At 40.5% G+C, this 21,431-nt stretch overlaps 1 protein-coding gene and 1 long non-coding RNA gene across 2 annotated transcripts in view; one reads left to right on the plus strand and one right to left on the minus strand.

Annotated features, from left to right (window-relative positions):
- Positions 1–21,431, plus strand: part of LOC309493647 (uncharacterized protein) — a 379,124-nt gene that overhangs the window by 181,179 nt on the left and 176,514 nt on the right. The window lies entirely within an intron of this gene.
- Positions 314–21,032, minus strand: LOC309493989. Its single transcript, XR_014204167.1, has 4 exons — positions 20,878–21,032; positions 4,969–5,053; positions 2,652–3,633; positions 314–425 (listed from the first exon to the last, which is right to left on the minus strand). It is a non-coding gene; the product is annotated as an uncharacterized lncRNA (long non-coding RNA).

Genomic DNA, 21,431 nt, shown 5'->3' on the forward strand with positions numbered 1-21,431 from the left:
GCTTCATCAATTTCAGACAACCTGCGGATCACTTGTGTCAAAGGATTTCGTGGGCCTCTAACCAATTTTTTTAAGATGACCCAAGAAATTCTCATATGGAAAAGATGAAAATAAATCCAAATTACCATGGATTTTTACATCTTCACAAAGATGGACCAAACCATGAACATTGTAAACTAAAAATTATTGTCCATAAAGCTGACCAAAATGTTCAACAAAATATACCAAAAGAGAATTGGCCAGATTGTTCATCGTCAAGCAATATTCTGAACTCAGTAATATGTGTACGCCAATTGACAAAAGCATGAAATTGTCATATATTTGAGACTTTAACACACCCTTCAGTACAACAGGTCCAGTGCAGCAGGAACTGACGAAATTCTGAGGCCTTCCACCTACTTTTTTCAGCCAGTGTACGTGGTCTTCTAGTTGTAACGGAGAGCAGATCACCAGTTGCAGGGTGATTAAATCAAATTAATTAATGCAGTCTAAATCTACAAAACCCCTGTCTCGCTCTGACTCAAGCTATTCTCACATTCCAAAGCACTCTCATTTACGACACCTCTGCTGTTTTGAGATTGCTCTGCGCAAGACGTGCAGCCCAAACGGCGCCGAAAAATGGTGTAAATCATTGACTATCTCTCTCTCTACATGATCTCTTACGTCTAAATCAACAAAGACCGTCTGTTTAGGGCTTGGAGAGCCTAACGCTGACCAATGAGAGCGATCCCGAAAGCACTCCCCCCTAGGGAGTCCCTCGGACACTGATTTACACATAGACACTAATTAACTCTTCACAACAATAAAACAGTGTTGTAGAGACCAGATGCCGAAACATGTGGCCTCTGCCGAGTACGTCAATCCAAGGAGCCAAAACGCACGCACACACATAACCCTCACCCGCAGCGCCGGGGACGAGAGTTCAGCGGGCGGGTATGAACTTTCAAGACGCACTCACATACACACACACAGAAACACACGCAGGTCCCACCACGTGGGACCAAAATCCTTGTATGAAATATTTTAAATGTATTTTCTTGATGTGTGTCTGATCCCCTGTCCCAAATATTATGCCTATGTAGTTTGTTGGCCTGTAATCACTCTGTGGTGCCCACAATTACAAGAAATGATGTACCTCCTTGATTTTAGATATTAGAACTGTCATTTGCGGTATTGCCGTGTTCCACGAACCCCAACGATGCTGAATCTTTAACACAAAATATCAGAGAATGCATTGTTTTATTAAATACCAGTGTTATTAAGTTATGGACGAATTCATCGTTTCAAAACCCCGCGGAAAGGAGGCGTATAGACCTCAAAAACGTCAGGAGGTGGGCCCATACGTTGTTAAAGACGATTGGCCCACGTACGTGAGGGAGGCGTGAGTTTAGCCCTTTAAAATTTCGCGCCCCTCTCCTCTCAGTGCAGTCCGCCAGAGAGAAAGACGACACGCCTCCTTCCCTCAAGGAAGCTCCGCTCGCTTTTATTTTCCTTTTATTTCCAAGTCTTTTCTTAGAACTACTATTACTTCAGTATAGTCTTCTGAAACCAACCCACAAAACCAACTTAAGGCTAAAGATAATCTTTGCTGAGTCTTCGCTCGCTTCAAGTCGCCATAGCAACCAGAACGCTGTGACCACGTGATCCAGGTGTCTTTATCCAACACAGACGAACGCACCCACAGAAGGCCGATCTTCCAAACAGAGTAACGTAGATCTTTTAAATTTGCAATCTGAAGGAAATGCTGTTTAAAGTTGTCTAAATATTACTGAGAAACGTTGGGGTTTTGTGGTGAATGACTAAACTGTTTCTATCCCTCTCTCTAAATTCTCTTTCACACACACAAACATACACATACACACACACACATACTCTCACCCACGTGTGCCGAGACAAACACACTACCACGTGCTCACGGAGCGACACACCCACCTTACAAACGCTACCATCTCCACATCTCACACACACACCTAAAATCATTCGTATCTCAACTATTAGTTTCCTCTCGCTGAGTTTCTCTCTCTCTCTCTCTCTCTCCCAATCTCTCTCTAAAACCTTTTTATTTTGTTGTATTTCTGTATTACGATCGTTATATTGCCTGTTTTGTTTATGCATTTTTACTCCTGCGTGATTTAAAATAATTGTGTAATCGCTAGCTTGTTTAAATAAACTTTGTTAAATCATTTGAATTAAGTTTGCCTGTTTTGTTTCAAATTCTGAGTCCCTGATGAGTGCAGATTTTACCTTATAAGCTCTACGATTGGTTTTATTCTTAAAAGAAACCTAAAAATTGTCTAAAACACGGAGATAATTATCTTCTTTGTGGCCACAAGAAAGTGTTATCTATCAGTGTTAAAGACGCCCGATTTCTGTTCATAAATTATACATTCTGTCCGCTGGACGGTCAGTCTGCATGGTAAATGAACCTTCTTCAACTTCTACCTCAAATTCCCCAAATTGAGTAAATGCTACCCGTCTCTATCAGTGATTATTACAAGTAACTGTGTAATCGCTGATACAAGCCGAGGTTTTGACCTATTCCCTAATTTGAATAAATTAATTTATGGAAGCAACAGATGCATATTCACATTGATGAATATTACCGCTAATTTGAGCTAATTAATTCCCCAACACAAAGTCATTGTTGTTACATAGTGAACTCAGAAGGAATGTAATCCCTCAAAGAAAGTTGTCTCTCTGAAATCAAGGAAGCTTGACTGCTTGACATATGACAACGCAGGTCCACAAATCAAGCAGACGCCTTTCTCTCCTTTGACAAAGGCTCGGGCTGGGGTGTCACATACAACAGAGCAGATGTTCAAAAAGAACCTCTTTCCCTGAAAAACAAACCCACTGCTCAGTAGGGGTGCGCCCCAGTGAGTACCCAGTGATTCCCAGCCCTACTGCGCAGTGACTTTAATTCACTCACCAGATGTTGCAAATACTTTGACAAAGACTTTGGTTTAGTGTTGCCACAAAAAAGACCAATCAGCACTGGTTTTTCGCTGTACCCCTGTAACATACCAAGAATGGGCCAAAACTGAGTACTACTGCTTTTGAACAGGGGTAGGCCGTCAAAATTCAGCTGTAATTTAAATAAGTGTCTATCTGGGACAACAGACCACACCTTATTCAACAGTCCATGAAACAAGCTTAGTATTCCAAAGTAGTGAAACATTCCACCTGATAGAGTTTCTATTTTGTAATGTTCGCCCATCTTTTGGCAGAGAGGGATGGTGAACTTGTAAAATGCAGAGCAGGGCTGATAAAGCAATCAGGGGAATGCTAAACTCAGTGGCCCAGTCAGCAAGAGAATCCTTCAAGTCATCAATAGTGTCACTGCATGCATCACTATGATCCATTTCCTCCTCATCAGACAGAAACCAATCCTTTGGAATCTGTTCATTCCCACTATCTCTGCTGCCCTGAAACTCCTCCTCAAACCATACAGAAGTTTCATCATTGAAGCTCTCTGCATAATTTATTTCAAACTCTTGCCTGCTACACTATCTATTGTCTGTATTAGTTCATCAACTTTTTTTTATGCTCGTCTTCTCACATTGCTCCTCTCATTGTAACTCCAATTACCATCCATACCGACAGTCTGTCAAGTTTTCTTGCCCAAGCACAGTCCTGAAAAAAAAAAAAAAAAAAAAAAAGATTAACTTTGAATATGCCTTAACTATTCCAGATTTACCAATATAGGATACTACTGTAGCTCTAAAACTCGTTTGTATTAATAATTTTGTTAGATCATGGAAAGTGAGTGCTTTTAGGCCAGAGTTTCCCATCTTTTTAAAGGGATAGTTCACCCAAAAATTTAAATTCTGTCATCATTTACTCACCCTCAAGTTGTTCCAAACCTGTATGAGTTTCTTTGTTCTGCTGAACACAAAGGAAGATATTTGGAAAAATGTTTGTAATCAAACAGATCTCGGTCCCCATTGACTTCCATAGTAGGAAAACATATATACTATGGTAGTCAATGGGGACCGAGATCTGTTTGGTTACAAACATTCTTCCAAATATCTTCAGCAGAACAAAGAAACTCAGGTTTGGAACAACTTGAGGGTGAGTAAATGATGACAGAATTTTCATTTTTGGGTGAACTATCCCTTTAAGTAACTTTAATTTCATTGTTTTTATCAATCAATTTATATCCGCATCTAAATATTTTATATTTAATTATTTTAACCATAATTATTACATTCCCTTTAATTTCATAGGATAATACTAGCCACCTGTATGGTTGTTCTCCTGGTTCAGTTTTGCCATAAATGGCCAATTGTAAAATTATGTGATCAATTTCATTCTTTCAATGTAGATATTTTAATAGTACAGTATAATTATTTTTCTCTCAATCGCCTAAAAATATGGCACACATGGGAATGAGATGACTAGCAATACATGACTAGCAAAAAGATGACTAGCAAAAATAACTAAGCAGGCCTCTGTGATCACAAATAAAATAAAAACATGGAGCATGTCCTTTTCATGTGAAACAATGATTAATCCAGATTTGATTCAACATGACTGATGCAAAATGCAAAAAAAAAAAAAAAAACGTTATTATTGTTTTAAGAATGTTTAGCTAAAACAAAAGTATCAGACATATAACGTTAGTTAAGTCAAAGATTAGATTTAGATATCATACAATCTGATTATTCAACCATTGAATCACTTTCAGCTTTATAAGTCAATTGCGGTTGCTGAATTTGCTGTGATTTTCCTATCATTTTAAAAGCATTAACGTTACATTATTCCGCACACATGAAGCACCGCGCCTCAGACATTCCGCAGGCCGGTCTATCGCACCCTGTTCGCGTCTGTATTGGCATTCTCATGTTCAGGGGCAGCTGAATCAGCTACCATATAGACAAAAGTTCACTTCAATAAAGAAAAATGTGGCATCCGAGTTTGAAATCAGGTATTAAAAAAAGCGCCAAAAAGAGAGTGAACTTCACTTACCTGAACAGCAGTTGTCTGAGACGTCTTCTTCAACCTTCAGTGGGAGAAATTTCGCAGATGGGAGTTTTACTTACTCAAACATGTTCTGTGGGCAGAAAGGAAAATTATTGGTTTACAGCTTTAACCAATGAAACTGAAGCAAGGGCGGGGTTTAGACGTTTGAACTTGAGGTGCGGAGGGATTGATCAGAAAACAAGACAGATGTTCGTGGGAGAACGCATTTATTGCAAGGTAAGTGAATTTACTACTATATTTTGTTACAATTCAACATCCTCTAACGTTTATTAAGATAATTAAGTGAACATTTAAAAATGCACAGAACTAATTAATCATTGTCTAAATATCGTATTGTATGCATTTTGATTTGACTGTTTCATCAGTCGACCAAAACAAAGCTGCTTATGGGGTAACTGTTCAACGGTCAAAATGATACATCTCCCGCCTTAGCGCTGCTCTCAGGGCAGGAGTACTCAATAGATTCAAACCGCTGTTATTTTAGTGTATTACGCGCTGCTCTCAGGGCAGGAGTACTCAATAGATTCAAATCGCTGTTATTTTAGTGTATTACACGCTGCTCTCAGGGCAGGAGTACTCAATAGATTCAAATCGCTGTTATTTTAGTGTATTATGCGCTGCTTTCAGGGCAGGAGTACTCAATAGATTCAAATCGCTGTTATTTTTAGTGTATTACGCGCTGCTCTCGGGGCAGGAGTACTTTTTGATTTGATTTGATTTGATTTGATTTATTAGACAGTAAAAATAAAATAAATGCATAACATAAAGTCATCACAGTGACATTATACATTAATCAGAACTGTCGAGGATAACACAAGAAAGTTAAAAACTTATTTCCATTGTGGTCCTCGTTGTAGTCTGATAAAGATGGTCAGGCAAGCTACAGATGACTAAGGTACCCTGTACATTCAACCACATACAAAATAAAAATAAAATAAACAAATACATACACTTCAATAATAAATATTTCTTAAGATCACATAAAAAAAAAAATAAAAAAAAAAAATAAAAAAAAAATCTAATTAGCATTTAGCAACCATTCACCACATGCTCTATTAAAACAATGATCTGACTGGCTTAACTTAATCTCAACTGGGAGTTTATTCCATTCCATTGCTGCCGTGTACAAGAAGGTGTTTTGCCCAGAACAGCTCTTAAATCTACAAGGAACTATGTCTGTGGCACTACCTCTAGTTGAATAGCTATGAGAGTTCCTAATAAGCTTAAAATAATCTTTAAAATACTTTGGCTCATTCCTATACAAAATCTTTCGTGTCAATCTCAGTTTCAACTGTCTCACCCTGTTTTCAATTGTCAACCATTTTAATTTCTTACGTTCGAGAGAGCCAACATGGTTCCTATTGTTGAGGTTTAAAATCAACCTGACTAATTTATTCTGTGCCGTTTGAAGTTGAACTTTTATCCTCTTTGGGGTGCTGCTATACCATGTAGTACAGGCATAATCGAAGTGTGGCTGAATTAAAGCATTAGCTAACATTTTTAAAGTTTCTTTATTTAGAAACTGAGCCTTACGTGCCAGGAATTTAATTCTTTGGTTCACTTTTATAATAACCCTTTGACCCATACTTTCTCCACTCACAGAACTATCCAAATCACAGCCTAAATATTTTACACAATTTTTAGCTTCAATCTGGGTGCCACCCACAGAAATTTTGAGCTCAGGAGTTCTACTCAACTTTATTTTTGAACCAAATAGAATAGATTCGGTTTTCCCCAGATGCAAAGACAATTTGTTCTCTGTCAGCCATTCACTTATGTTCTTTAACTCCTCACTTAAATGGTTCTCAATAACTTCTTTGTCCTTATGAGAGAACACCAAGGCTGAATCATCCGCATAGAGAAAAAGATTACAATTGCAAACAGATTTCATATCATTTATATACAAGAGAAACAACAATGGGCCCAGGACACTACCCTGAGGCACCCCACACGTTATTTCTCTAGCTTCAGACAGCGTGCTGTTAATATCAACTCTTTGATACCTCTCAGTCAAGTATGATCGAATCCATTCACATGCCATACTATTAAAACCTAGAGCTTTTAGTTTAATCAGCAAGATCTGATGGTCAATGGTATCAAATGCTTTCTGAAGGTCTAACAATACCATGCCACAAAGTTTACCCAAGTCGATCTCACTTCTTAAATAATCTGTCAAATATAATAAACACGTATCCGTAGAATAAGATGTTCTAAAACCAGATTGCAATTCATAAAACAAATTAGAATTACTAATGTAATTATTTATTTGCTCTTGTACTATTCTCTCCAAAACTTTTGATACAACCCCCAAAATTGAAACTGGTCTATAATTACCCTCTTCTAGTTTGCTCCCTTTTTTATATAGCGGAACAACCCTAGCAAGCTTCAAATCTTTCGGAACTCTACCTAACATAATCGAAAGATTAAAAATATGAGTGAGATATGGAGAAATATATTCTGCAGCATCTTTTAAAAATCTGGCAGGAATTTCATCAAGACCCATTGCTTTTGAACACTTAAGTTCATTCAATAACTTTAATACCTCGTCCTGTGAAACCATAGAAAGGCCAAAAGAGTCTGCTACCACTCCAAGCTTAGAATAATAATTAATCATGACCTCACCATCATATAACCCTGGTTTTCTTGGTAGCTTTTCAACTAAATGTCCAGCTATAGAAGTAAGAAAGGAGTTAAATTTATCCGCAACCTTTAATTGATTAGAAGAGAGCTCCCCATTGATGTTAAGGCAAATATTTTTTGTCTTTGTCTTAAGCCTATTACTGTACCCAATTTGTTTCAATGACTGCCAAAGTTTCTTTGGATTACCTTTATGCTCAATTAATTTATCACGAAAAAAGTCCTTTTTACACGTTTGAATCATCTTTTGCACTATATTTCTTAACTTCTTATAATTATCCAAGTCATACTGCTCTTTACTCTTCCTAAATACAGAAAAGGCTTTATTTCTCTTACTAATTGCTTCTAAAATATCACCATTCATCCATGGTTCTGACCTCAGTTTTACTCTAATAGTTTTTATCGGAGCAACTTTATCTACTGCCTCTAAGAACATATTTTTAAACTGCCCCCATGCTTCATCAACATCCGAACATAACACTAAAGACCAATTCAGTGAATTCAAACACTCAATAAAAACCTCACGACTATATTTTTTCAATGACCTGATCTTAATTGTGTTTTGTTTCTTCAATACAACTTTATACTTTTTCCTTGTACAATAAATTAATGAGTGGTCACTCATAGTACAATTTACAACCCCACTCTGAGAAATCATAGATTGCTCAGATACCAAAATGAGATCAATGACCGTTTGACTCATTTTAGCCACACGTGTGGGCTCTTGAATTAATTGCTGTAAATCAAAAACCTGGCAAAACCTATTTAAGGCTTTGTACATCCCATGCTCCTTGTTAGAAACATCAGTATTAAAATCACCTATCATTATAACCTCATCCTTAAAATCACTACAGGGGACAAAAGATTCTTCCAACAACTGATAGAAATTATTCTGATCAGGAGGTCTATACAGAACCCCAATTAATATAGGCTTACTTTTAATTAACTGTACATCAAACCACACAGCTTCAATAAGATCGTGATTTAAATCCATTCTACAATTAAAACAAATATCAGCCCTAATATAAACACATACTCCACCCCCTTTACGATTTCTATCTTTTCTTAAAACAACATAATTTTCGATTTCAATTTCTGTATCACTGATCGAGGCGTCCAGCCAGGTCTCTGAAAAGCACACAATCCCAACTTTACTATTACACATCATCAATCTTATCTCATCTAATTTGGAAAAAAGACTGCGAACATTGAGGTGCATAATGTGTAGACCTTTAGTGAAACTGAAGTCCAAGAGCGGAGACTCTGCCTGCTGCCTTTCCCGCACGGAAGCGTCAATATGAGTTTGTGCAGACCTCTCTGTGTGTCCCCTGCCGCCAGCCTCCGACCGCTGACCATTCCGTTGGCACAGCCCGTCCGATGGTAACGAAACTTCCCCCCGCCGGGGTTCTACTGAGCCGTCCATAGTTGCTCCCACTGAAAGGCGAACTCCGATCTCCACGTGCATGCCGGCTTGTTGTTCCAACTTCTCATCTGACTCCGTTACCGCACACCTGCCGTCCAACGCACCCTCCATATCCACCGTCGTAAAATCTCCGATTCCTCGAAGAGATTGATTTTCAGGCCCAGGGCACTGATGAATGTCTCCCGATAACAAAAGGCAGAGAGATATTATCAACTTATCTCTCCTGCGTTCTCTTTGAACAATGCCATGCGCGTATTTGTTTGTTGAGGAGTACCTCCAAGAATTCGCGAGGCTCACGTTTCGTCCAGAACAAAAAAACTTGCAACTGCCAAGCGGTTTTTGGTCATATTCCCATTTACAAACTTGAGCATAAAAAAATGGGTGATTTAAAAAGTTGCAAACAAAGGAGTATATCAAAAGGGCTACAAGAGCACCTGTAGCACCTGTAGAGCTTGCCGCCATCTCGCAATCATATGAAATGGCAGGAGCACTCAATAGATTCAAATCGCTGTTATTTTAGTGTATTACACGCTGCTCTCAGGGCAGGAGTACTCAATAGATTCAAATCGCTGTTATTTTAGTGTATTACGCGCTGCTCTCAGGGCAGGAGCACTCAATAGATTCAAATCGCTGTTATTTTAGTGTATTACGCGCTGCTCTCAGGGCAGGAGCACTCAATAGATTCAAATCGCTGTTATTTTAGTGTATTACGCGCTGCTCTCAGGGCAGGAGTACGCAATAGATTCAAATCGCTGTTATTTTTAGTGTATTACGCGCTGCTCTCGGGGCAGGAGTACTCAATAGATTCAAATCGCTGTTATTTTAGTGTATTACACGCTGCTCTCAGGGCAGGAGTACTCAATAGATTCAAATCGCTGTTTTTTTTGTGTATTACGCGCTGCTCTCAGGGCAGGAGTACTCAATAGATTCAAATCGCTGTTTTTTTTGTGTATTACGCGCTGCTCTCGGGGCAGGAGTACTTAATAGATTCAAATCGCTGTTATTTTAGTGTATTATGCGCTGCTCTCGGGGCAGGAGCACTCAATAGATTCAAATCGCTGTTATTTTAGTGTATTACGCGCTGCTCTCAGGGCAGGAGCACTCAATAGATTGAAATCGCTGTTATTTTAGTGTATTACGCGCTGCTCTCAGGGCAGGAGCACTCAATAGATTCAAATCGCTGTTTTTTTAGTGTATTACGCGCTGCTCTCAGGGCAGGAGTACTCAATAGATTCAAATCGCTGTTATTTTAGTGTATTACGTGCTGCTCTCAGGGCAGGAGTACTCAATAGATTCAAATCGCTGTTATTTTAGTGTATTACGCGCTGCTCTCAGGGCAGGAGTACTCAATAGATTCAAATCGCTGTTATTTTTAGTGTATTACGCGCTGCTCTCAGGGCAGGAGTACTCAATAGATTCAAATCGCTGTTATTTTAGTGTATTACGCGCTGCTCTCAGGGCAGGAGTACGCAATAGATTCAAATCGCTGTTATTTTAGTGTATTACGCGCTGCTCTCAGGGCAGGAGTACGCAATAGATTCAAATCGCTGTTATTTTTAGTGTATTACGCGCTGCTCTCAGGGCAGGAGCACTCAATAGATTCAAATCGCTGTTATTTTAGTGTATTACGCGCTGCTCTCAGGGCAGGAGTACTCAATAGATTCAAATCGCTGTTTTTTTTGTGTATTACGCGCTGCTCTCAGGGCAGGAGTACTCAATAGATTCAAATCGCTGTTATTATAGTGTATTACGCGCTGCTCTCAGGGCAGGAGTACTCAATAGATTCAAATCGCTGTTATTTTTAGTGTATTACGCGCTGCTCTCAGGGCAGGAGTACTCAATAGATTCAAATCGCTGTTATTTTAGTGTATTACGCGCTGCTCTCAGGGCAGGAGTACGCAATAGATTCAAATCGCTGTTATTTTAGTGTATTACGCGCTGTTCTCAGGGCAGGAGTACGCAATAGATTCAAATCGCTGTTATTTTTAGTGTATTACGGGCTGCTCTCAGGGCAGGAGCACTCAATAGATTCAAATCGCTGTTATTTTAGTGTATTACGCGCTGCTCTCAGGGCAGGAGTACTCAATAGATTCAAATCGCTGTTATTATAGTGTATTACGCGCTGCTCTCAGGGCAGGAGTACTCAGTAGATTCAAATCGCTGGGTTTTTTTGTGTATTACGCGCTGCTCTCAGGGCAGGAGTACTTAATAGATTCAAATCGCTGTTATTTTAGTGTATTATGCGCTGCTCTCAGGGCAGGAGCACTCAATAGATTGAAATCGCTGTTATTTTAGTGTATTACGCGCTGCTCTCAGGGCAGGAGCACTCAATAGATTCAAATCGCTGTTATTTTAGTGTATTACGCGCTGCTCTCAGGGCAGGAGCACTCAATAGATTGAAATCGCTGTTATTTTAGTGTATTACGCGCTGCTCTCAGGGCAGGAGTACGCAATAGATTCAAATCGCTGTTATTTTTAGTGTATTACGCGCTGCTCTCGGGGCAGGAGTACGCAATAGATTCAAATCGCTGTTATTTTAGTGTATTACGCGCTGCTCTCAGGGCAGGAGTACGCAATAGATTCAAATCGCTGTTATTTTTAGTGTATTACGCGCTGCTCTCAGGGCAGGAGCACTCAATAGATTCAAATCGCTGTTATTTTAGTGTATTACGCGCTGCTCTCAGGGCAGGAGTACTCAATAGATTCAAATCGCTGTTTTTTTAGTGTATTACGCGCTGCTCTCAGGGCAGGAGTACTCAATAGATTCAAATCGCTGTTATTATAGTGTATTACGCGCTGCTCTCAGGGCAGGAGTACTCAATAGATTCAAATCGCTGTTATTTTTAGTGTATTATGCGCTGCTCTCAGGGCAGGAGTACTCAATAGATTCAAATCGCTGTTATTTTAGTGTATTACGCGCTGCTCTCAGGGCAGGAGTATGCAATAGATTCAAATCGCTGTTATTTTAGTGTATTACGCGCTGTTCTCAGGGCAGGAGTACGCAATAGATTCAAATCGCTGTTATTTTTAGTGTATTACGGGCTGCTCTCAGGGCAGGAGCACTCAATAGATTCAAATCGCTGTTATTTTAGTGTATTACGCGCTGCTCTCAGGGCAGGAGTACTCAATAGATTCAAATCGCTGTTATTATAGTGTATTACGCGCTGCTCTCAGGGCAGGAGTACTCAGTAGATTCAAATCGCTGGGTTTTTTTGTGTATTACGCGCTGCTCTCAGGGCAGGAGTACTTAATAGATTCAAATCGCTGTTATTTTAGTGTATTATGCGCTGCTCTCAGGGCAGGAGCACTCAATAGATTGAAATCGCTGTTATTTTAGTGTATTACGCGCTGCTCTCAGGGCAGGAGCACTCAATAGATTCAAATCGCTGTTATTTTAGTGTATTACGCGCTGCTCTCAGGGCAGGAGCACTCAATAGATTGAAATCGCTGTTATTTTAGTGTATTACGCGCTGCTCTCAGGGCAGGAGTACGCAATAGATTCAAATCGCTGTTATTTTTAGTGTATTACGCGCTGCTCTCAGGGCAGGAGCACTCAATAGATTCAAATCGCTGTTATTTTAGTGTATTACGCGCTGCTCTCAGGGCAGGAGCACTCAATAGATTCAAATCGCTGTTATTTTAGTGTATTACGCGCTGCTCTCAGGGCAGGAGTACGCAATAGATTCAAATCGCTGTTATTTTTAGTGTATTACGCGCTGCTCTCGGGGCAGGAGTACTCAATAGATTCAAATCGCTGTTATTTTAGTGTATTACACGCTGCTCTCAGGGCAGGAGTACTCAATAGATTCAAATCGCTGTTTTTTTTGTGTATTACGCGCTGCTCTCAGGGCAGGAGTACTCAATAGATTCAAATCGCTGTTTTTTTTGTGTATTACGCGCTGCTCTCGGGGCAGGAGTACTTAATAGATTCAAATCGCTGTTATTTTAGTGTATTATGCGCTGCTCTCGGGGCAGGAGCACTCAATAGATTCAAATCGCTGTTATTTTAGTGTATTACGCGCTGCTCTCAGGGCAGGAGCACTCAATAGATTGAAATCGCTGTTATTTTAGTGTATTACGCGCTGCTCTCAGGGCAGGAGCACTCAATAGATTCAAATCGCTGTTTTTTTAGTGTATTACGCGCTGCTCTCAGGGCAGGAGTACTCAATAGATTCAAATCGCTGTTATTTTAGTGTATTACGTGCTGCTCTCAGGGCAGGAGTACTCAATAGATTCAAATCGCTGTTATTTTAGTGTATTACGCGCTGCTCTCAGGGCAGGAGTACTCAATAGATTCAAATCGCTGTTATTTTTAGTGTATTACGCGCTGCTCTCAGGGCAGGAGTACTCAATAGATTCAAATCGCTGTTATTTTAGTGTATTACGCGCTGCTCTCAGGGCAGGAGTACGCAATAGATTCAAATCGCTGTTATTTTAGTGTATTACGCGCTGCTCTCAGGGCAGGAGTACGCAATAGATTCAAATCGCTGTTATTTTTAGTGTATTACGCGCTGCTCTCAGGGCAGGAGCACTCAATAGATTCAAATCGCTGTTATTTTAGTGTATTACGCGCTGCTCTCAGGGCAGGAGTACTCAATAGATTCAAATCGCTGTTTTTTTTGTGTATTACGCGCTGCTCTCAGGGCAGGAGTACTCAATAGATTCAAATCGCTGTTATTATAGTGTATTACGCGCTGCTCTCAGGGCAGGAGTACTCAATAGATTCAAATCGCTGTTATTTTTAGTGTATTACGCGCTGCTCTCAGGGCAGGAGTACTCAATAGATTCAAATCGCTGTTATTTTAGTGTATTACGCGCTGCTCTCAGGGCAGGAGTACGCAATAGATTCAAATCGCTGTTATTTTAGTGTATTACGCGCTGTTCTCAGGGCAGGAGTACGCAATAGATTCAAATCGCTGTTATTTTTAGTGTATTACGGGCTGCTCTCAGGGCAGGAGCACTCAATAGATTCAAATCGCTGTTATTTTAGTGTATTACGCGCTGCTCTCAGGGCAGGAGTACTCAATAGATTCAAATCGCTGTTATTATAGTGTATTACGCGCTGCTCTCAGGGCAGGAGTACTCAGTAGATTCAAATCGCTGGGTTTTTTTGTGTATTACGCGCTGCTCTCAGGGCAGGAGTACTTAATAGATTCAAATCGCTGTTATTTTAGTGTATTATGCGCTGCTCTCAGGGCAGGAGCACTCAATAGATTGAAATCGCTGTTATTTTAGTGTATTACGCGCTGCTCTCAGGGCAGGAGCACTCAATAGATTCAAATCGCTGTTATTTTAGTGTATTACGCGCTGCTCTCAGGGCAGGAGCACTCAATAGATTGAAATCGCTGTTATTTTAGTGTATTACGCGCTGCTCTCAGGGCAGGAGTACGCAATAGATTCAAATCGCTGTTATTTTTAGTGTATTACGCGCTGCTCTCGGGGCAGGAGTACGCAATAGATTCAAATCGCTGTTATTTTAGTGTATTACGCGCTGCTCTCAGGGCAGGAGTACGCAATAGATTCAAATCGCTGTTATTTTTAGTGTATTACGCGCTGCTCTCAGGGCAGGAGCACTCAATAGATTCAAATCGCTGTTATTTTAGTGTATTACGCGCTGCTCTCAGGGCAGGAGTACTCAATAGATTCAAATCGCTGTTTTTTTAGTGTATTACGCGCTGCTCTCAGGGCAGGAGTACTCAATAGATTCAAATCGCTGTTATTATAGTGTATTACGCGCTGCTCTCAGGGCAGGAGTACTCAATAGATTCAAATCGCTGTTATTTTTAGTGTATTATGCGCTGCTCTCAGGGCAGGAGTACTCAATAGATTCAAATCGCTGTTATTTTAGTGTATTACGCGCTGCTCTCAGGGCAGGAGTATGCAATAGATTCAAATCGCTGTTATTTTAGTGTATTACGCGCTGTTCTCAGGGCAGGAGTACGCAATAGATTCAAATCGCTGTTATTTTTAGTGTATTACGGGCTGCTCTCAGGGCAGGAGCACTCAATAGATTCAAATCGCTGTTATTTTAGTGTATTACGCGCTGCTCTCAGGGCAGGAGTACTCAATAGATTCAAATCGCTGTTATTATAGTGTATTACGCGCTGCTCTCAGGGCAGGAGTACTCAGTAGATTCAAATCGCTGGGTTTTTTTGTGTATTACGCGCTGCTCTCAGGGCAGGAGTACTTAATAGATTCAAATCGCTGTTATTTTAGTGTATTATGCGCTGCTCTCAGGGCAGGAGCACTCAATAGATTGAAATCGCTGTTATTTTAGTGTATTACGCGCTGCTCTCAGGGCAGGAGCACTCAATAGATTCAAATCGCTGTTATTTTAGTGTATTACGCGCTGCTCTCAGGGCAGGAGCACTCAATAGATTGAAATCGCTGTTATTTTAGTGTATTACGCGCTGCTCTCAGGGCAGGAGTACGCAATAGATTCAAATCGCTGTTATTTTTAGTGTATTACGCGCTGCTCTCGGGGCAGGAGTACTCAATAGATTCAAATCGCTGTTATTTTAGTGTATTACGCGCTGCTCTCAGGGCAGGAGTACTCAATAGATTCAAATCGCTGTTTTTTTGTGTATTACGCGCTGCTCTCAGGGCAGGAGTACTCAATAGATTCAAATCGCTTTTAGTGTATTACGCGCTGCTCTCAGGGCAGGAGTACTCAATAGATTCAAATCGCTGTTATTTTAGTGTATTACGCGCTGCTCTCAGGGCAGGAGTACTCAATAGATTCAAATCGCTGTTATTTCAGTGTATTACGCGCTGCTCTCAGGGCAGGAGCACTCAATAGATACAAATCGCTGTTATTTTAGTGTATTACGCGCTGCTCTCAGGGCAGGAGTACTCAATAGATTCAAATCGCTGTTATATTTAGTGTATTACGCGCTGCTCTCAGGGCAGGAGCACTCAATAGATACAAATCGCTGTTATTTTAGTGTATTACGCGCTGCTCTCAGGGCAGGAGCACTCAATAGATTCAAATCGCTGTTATGTTTAGTGTATTACGCGCTGCTCTCAGGGCAGGAGTACGCAATAGATTCAAATCGCTGTTATTTTTTGTGTATTACGCGCTGCTCTCAGGGCAGGAGTACTTAATAGATTCAAATCGCTGTTATTTTTAGTGTATTACGCGCTGCTCTCAGGGCAGGAGTACTCAATAGATTCAAATTGCTTTTATTTTAGTGTATTACGCGCTGCTCTCAGGGCAGGAGTACTCAATAGATTCAAATCGCTGTTTTAGTGCATTACGCGCTGCTCTCAGGGCAGGAGTACTCAATAGATTCAAATCGCTGTTATTTTAGTGCATTACGCGCTGCTCTCAGGGCAGGAGTACTCAATAGATTCAAATCGCTGTTATTTTTAGTGTATTACGCGCTGCTCTCAGGGCAGGAGTACTCAATAGATTCAAATCGCTGTTATTTTAGTGTATTACGCGCTGCTCTCAGGGCAGGAGTACGCAATAGATTCAAATCGCTGTTATTTTAGTGTATTACGCGCTGCTCTCAGGGCAGGAGTACGCAATAGATTCAAATCGCTGTTATTTTTAGTGTATTACGCGCTGCTCTCAGGGCAGGAGCACTCAATAGATTCAAATCGCTGTTATTTTAGTGTATTACGCGCTGCTCTCAGGGCAGGAGTACTCAATAGATTCAAATCGCTGTTATTATAGTGTATTACGCGCTGCTCTCAGGGCAGGAGTACTCAATAGATTCAAATCGCTGTTTTAGTGCATTACGCGCTGCTCTCAGGGCAGGAGTACTCAATAGATTCAAATCGCTGTTATTTTAGTGTATTACGCGCTGCTCTCAGGGCAGGAGTACTCAATAGATTCAAATCGCTGTTTTAGTGCATTACGCGCTGCTCTCAGGGCAGGAGTACTCAATAGATTCAAATCACTGTTATTTTAGTGCATTACGCGCTGCTCTCAGGGCAGGAGTACTCAATAGATTCAAATCGCTGTTTTTTTTTGTGTATTACGCGCTGCTCTCAGGGCAGGAGTACTTAATAGATTCAAATCGCTGTTATTTTAGTGTATTACGCGCTGCTCTCAGGGCAGGAGTACTCAATAGATTCAAATCGCTGTTTTAGTGCATTACGCACTGCTCTCAGGGCAGGAGTACTCAAAAGATTCAAATCGCTGTTATTTTAGTGCATTACGCGCTGCTCTCAGGGCAGGAGTACTCAATAGATTCAAATCGCTGTTATTTTTAGTGTATTACGCGCTGCTCTCAGGGCAGAAGTACTCAATAGATTCAAATCGCTGTTACTTTTAGTGTATTACGCGCTGCTCTCAGGGCAGGAGTACTCAATAGATTCAAATCGCTTTTAGTGTATAACGCGCTGCTCTCAGGGCAGGAGTACTCAATAGATTCAAATCGCTGTTATTTTAGTGTATAACGCGCTGCTCTCAGGGCAGGAGCACTCAATAGATTCAAATCGCTTTTATTTTAGTGTATTACGCGCTGCTCTCAGGGCAGGAGTACTCAATAGATTCAAATCGCTGTTATTTTTTGTGTATTACGCGCTGCTCTCAGGGCAGGAGTACTTAATAGATTCAAATCGCTGTTATTTTTAGTGTATTACGCGCTGCTCTCAGGGCAGGAGTACTCAATAGATTCAAATTGCTTTTATTTTAGTGTATTACGCGCTGCTCTCAGGGCAGGAGTACTCAATAGATTCAAATCGCTGTTTTAGTGCATTACGCGCTGCTCTCAGGGCAGGAGTACTCAATAGATTCAAATCGCTGTTATTTTAGTGCATTACGCGCTGCTCTCAGGGCAGGAGTACTCAATAGATTCAAATCGCTGTTATTTTTAGTGTATTACGCGCTGCTCTCAGGGCAGGAGCACTCAATAGATACAAATCGCTGTTATTTTAGTGTATTACGCGCTGCTCTCAGGGCAGGAGCACTCAATAGATACAAATCGCTGTTATGTTTAGTGTATTACGCGCTGCTCTCAGGGCAGGAGTACTCAATAGATTCAAATCGCTGTTATGTTTAGTGTATTACGCGCTGCTCTCAGGGCAGGAGTACTCAATAGATTCAAATCGCTGTTATTTTTTGTGTATTACGCGCTGCTCTCAGGGCAGGAGTACTTAATAGATTCAAATCGCTGTTATTTTTAGTGTATTACGCGCTGCTCTTAGGGCAGGAGTACTCAATAGATTCAAATCGCTTTTATTTTAGTGTATTACGCACTGCTCTCAGGGCAGGAGTACTCAATAGATTCAAATCGCTGTTTTAGTGCATTACGCACTGCTCTCAGGGCAGGAGTACTCAAAAGATTCAAATCGCTGTTATTTTAGTGCATTACGCGCTGCTCTCAGGGCAGGAGTACTCAATAGATTCAAATCGCTGTTATTTTTAGTGTATTACGCGCTGCTCTCAGGGCAGAAGTACTCAATAGATTCAAATCGCTGTTACTTTTAGTGTATTACGCGCTGCTCTCAGGGCAGGAGTACTCAATAGATTCAAATCGCTTTTAGTGTATAACGCGCTGCTCTCAGGGCAGGAGTACTCAATAGATTCAAATCGCTGTTATTTTAGTGTATAACGCGCTGCTCTCAGGGCAGGAGTACTCAATAGATTCAAATCGCTGTTATTTTTAGTGTATTACGCGCTGCTCTCAGGGCAGGAGCACTCAATAGATTCAAATCGCTTTTATTTTAGTGTATTACGCGCTGCTCTCAGGGCAGGAGTACTCAATAGATTCAAATCGCTGTTATTTTAGTGCAATACTCGATGCTGTCGGGGCAGGAGTACTCAATAGATTCAAATCGCTGTTATTTTAGTGTATTACGCGCTGCTCTCAGGGCAGGAGTACTCAATAGATTCAAATCGCTGTTATTTTAGTGCAATACTCGATGCTGTCGGGGCAGGAGTACTCAATAGATTCAAATTTTTGCCTTCTAGGCGCACCGAACTGACTTCGCACTTAACTGTGATAAGCATGTGACAATATAACTGTGTCCTTAGTGCTGTTTTGAGGGCATTATAAATGTATTTAAGCTTAAAGATCTTAAGATTTTTACAAGTAATTCTATTTGATTACATTGGTACCACTTTACAATAAGGTTTCATTAATGTCCCTTGCACCAAGTTTACTCCACAAAAGAAATAGTCCAGGAAATATTTTAAAATGAAGATGTTCATTGTGCAATATCCAAACCTGAAGCTTTCAGGTGAAATACATTTTACGTTTTGTTTTTTATGACTATCAGCTTACATTGAAACCAACATCTTTATGTAATTCATTTGCAGGAAGACCTACACTTCTGAGAATTTAAAGAGGAACTGACAGACATTTGACCAGGCGAAAAAAAAAAAAAGTGTTGCAACTGTCCCCCGGTCTCCCCTATGACATACAAATATGAGTGAATGTGTGCAAATGTGAAAAATTAAATATTTGCAAAGAGTTTCACTTCTCATCACTCAACTTCTAAGCACTGATGTTGTTCCTCTGGAACTTAAAACTGCTGCCGTCACTCCTGTCCTAAAGAAACCTGGCCTCGACCCCTCTGACATGGCCAACTACCGACCTATTTCTAATTTACCATTTCTTTCAAAACTGCTTGAGAAAGTGGTTGCTGTTCAACTTCAAACTCATTTGTCATCCAACAACATTTATGAATGTTTTCAATCTGGTTTTCGCACCCTCCACAGCACTGAGACTGCACTTCTTAGGGTCGTTAATGATCTCCTTGTCGCCACTGACTCCGGCTCCACCAGTATTCTAATTCTCCTAGACATTTCCTCTGCATTTGATACAGTCTCTCATAGTATTCTCATTTCACGACTCTCTGCTCTTGGTATTTCTGGAACTGCCCTATCCTGGTTTACCTCCTACCCAGTGTTCCAATTGAGGGGGGGCTGGGGGGTTCCGGGACCCCCCATAAGCATCAAGGGACCCCCCATAAGGCCCCAAAAAATTACCTCGGGGGGTCCCCTGGTTTTTCTCTAAAACTAAAATAATAGAAACATAAAATATTAGGTAATATATATATTTTTTAATCAAAGTATTGTGCTGCCGCTCCCATTATAAAGTAATTCAAATTAGATTTGCGTCTGAAAAGACGCTCAAATTTATAAACAGATACATTTTATTGATCGTGCCATTTCTATGGCAAAAATAGTTTTTTTTTGTTTTTTTTTCGTGTAAATGATACGCACTGCAAACCCCTTGGGTAGGATTAGGGGTGTGGAGTACGTGTGTATTACACGCCATAAAGTGCGTATCATATGCATGCAAAAACTATTTTTGGTGAATAAATCGTACGAGAAATAAATTTTGTGCTATAGATAAGCACTTTCACGAGAGTCTGGCAGATTGGATCCTCATTTTCACCTCACGATGACGGTAAGATAATATTTCTTTCTTTTATGATTGTTTGGTAATTTACTGATCTGAATAGAATTTCGACATTAACGCTTGTCCGGGACACGTGCATGTGTTTTTTGAGGGACAAGTGAAAGAGAATTGTACTTGCCCAACCGGACAAATACCCTGATTAAAACAATTTTCAATATCAAAAACATAAAATAAGAAATAACGTACTCGGTTACTAACGTAACCTCAGTTCCCTGAGAGTAGGGAAAGAGTATAGAGAGTAACAATTGGGGAAAGAAATGCCCTTTATAAAGCTAAATGATGTAATGAAACATTGACAATTTAAGTTTGAAGGGAGTAAAGTCTCTGTTTAGGCTGGAAATGTAATTTTGACAAAAGAAGAACTTTTATTTAAAATAAATCTTAATTTTAAATAAGCCTCATTCAGTGTGATATTACCCCCCAAGAGCTTTGACACAATTCGAACACTGCTCCTACCTGTCTGTTCGCCAGCATTACATCTCCATCCACCAGTCACCAGTTCTGTTCTTGGGCCTCTTCTCTTCATTATCTACATGCTTCCACTAGGTGATATCGTCCGTCATCATGGCTTCAAATTCCACTGTTACGCAGACGATACCATACATCCATTCCCAACGAGTGAGAGAGAGTGAGAGTGAGAGAGAGAGAGAGAGAGAGAGAGAGAGAGAGAGAGAGAGAGAGAGAGAGAAAGAGAGAGAGAGTGAGAGAGAGAGAGAGAGAGAGAGAGAGAGAGAGTCAGACAGAGAGAGAGAGAGAGAGAAACTCAGCTCAGAGCGAACATGGACCTGATTGAGAACAGGTGCTGTTTTAGAAAGACCCAGAAACACAGAATAAACTCTTACCTGACATGATGAGCAGGAGAAATATGAGAAGTTTATGATCACAGATCTGGATCATTTTCTGCTTTATCTGTGAGCCGCTGGTGGCCTGTGTTATGAACTCGTGAGGTACTTTGTGTTGTACGTTGCCATGACGTTCACGTGCGCATAAAACAACTAGAGAATTAGTAG

This window comes from Leuciscus leuciscus (genome assembly GCF_965113295.1).
Source record: "Leuciscus leuciscus genome assembly, chromosome: 3".
NCBI classification, from domain to species: Eukaryota; Metazoa; Chordata; class Actinopteri; order Cypriniformes; family Leuciscidae; genus Leuciscus; species Leuciscus leuciscus.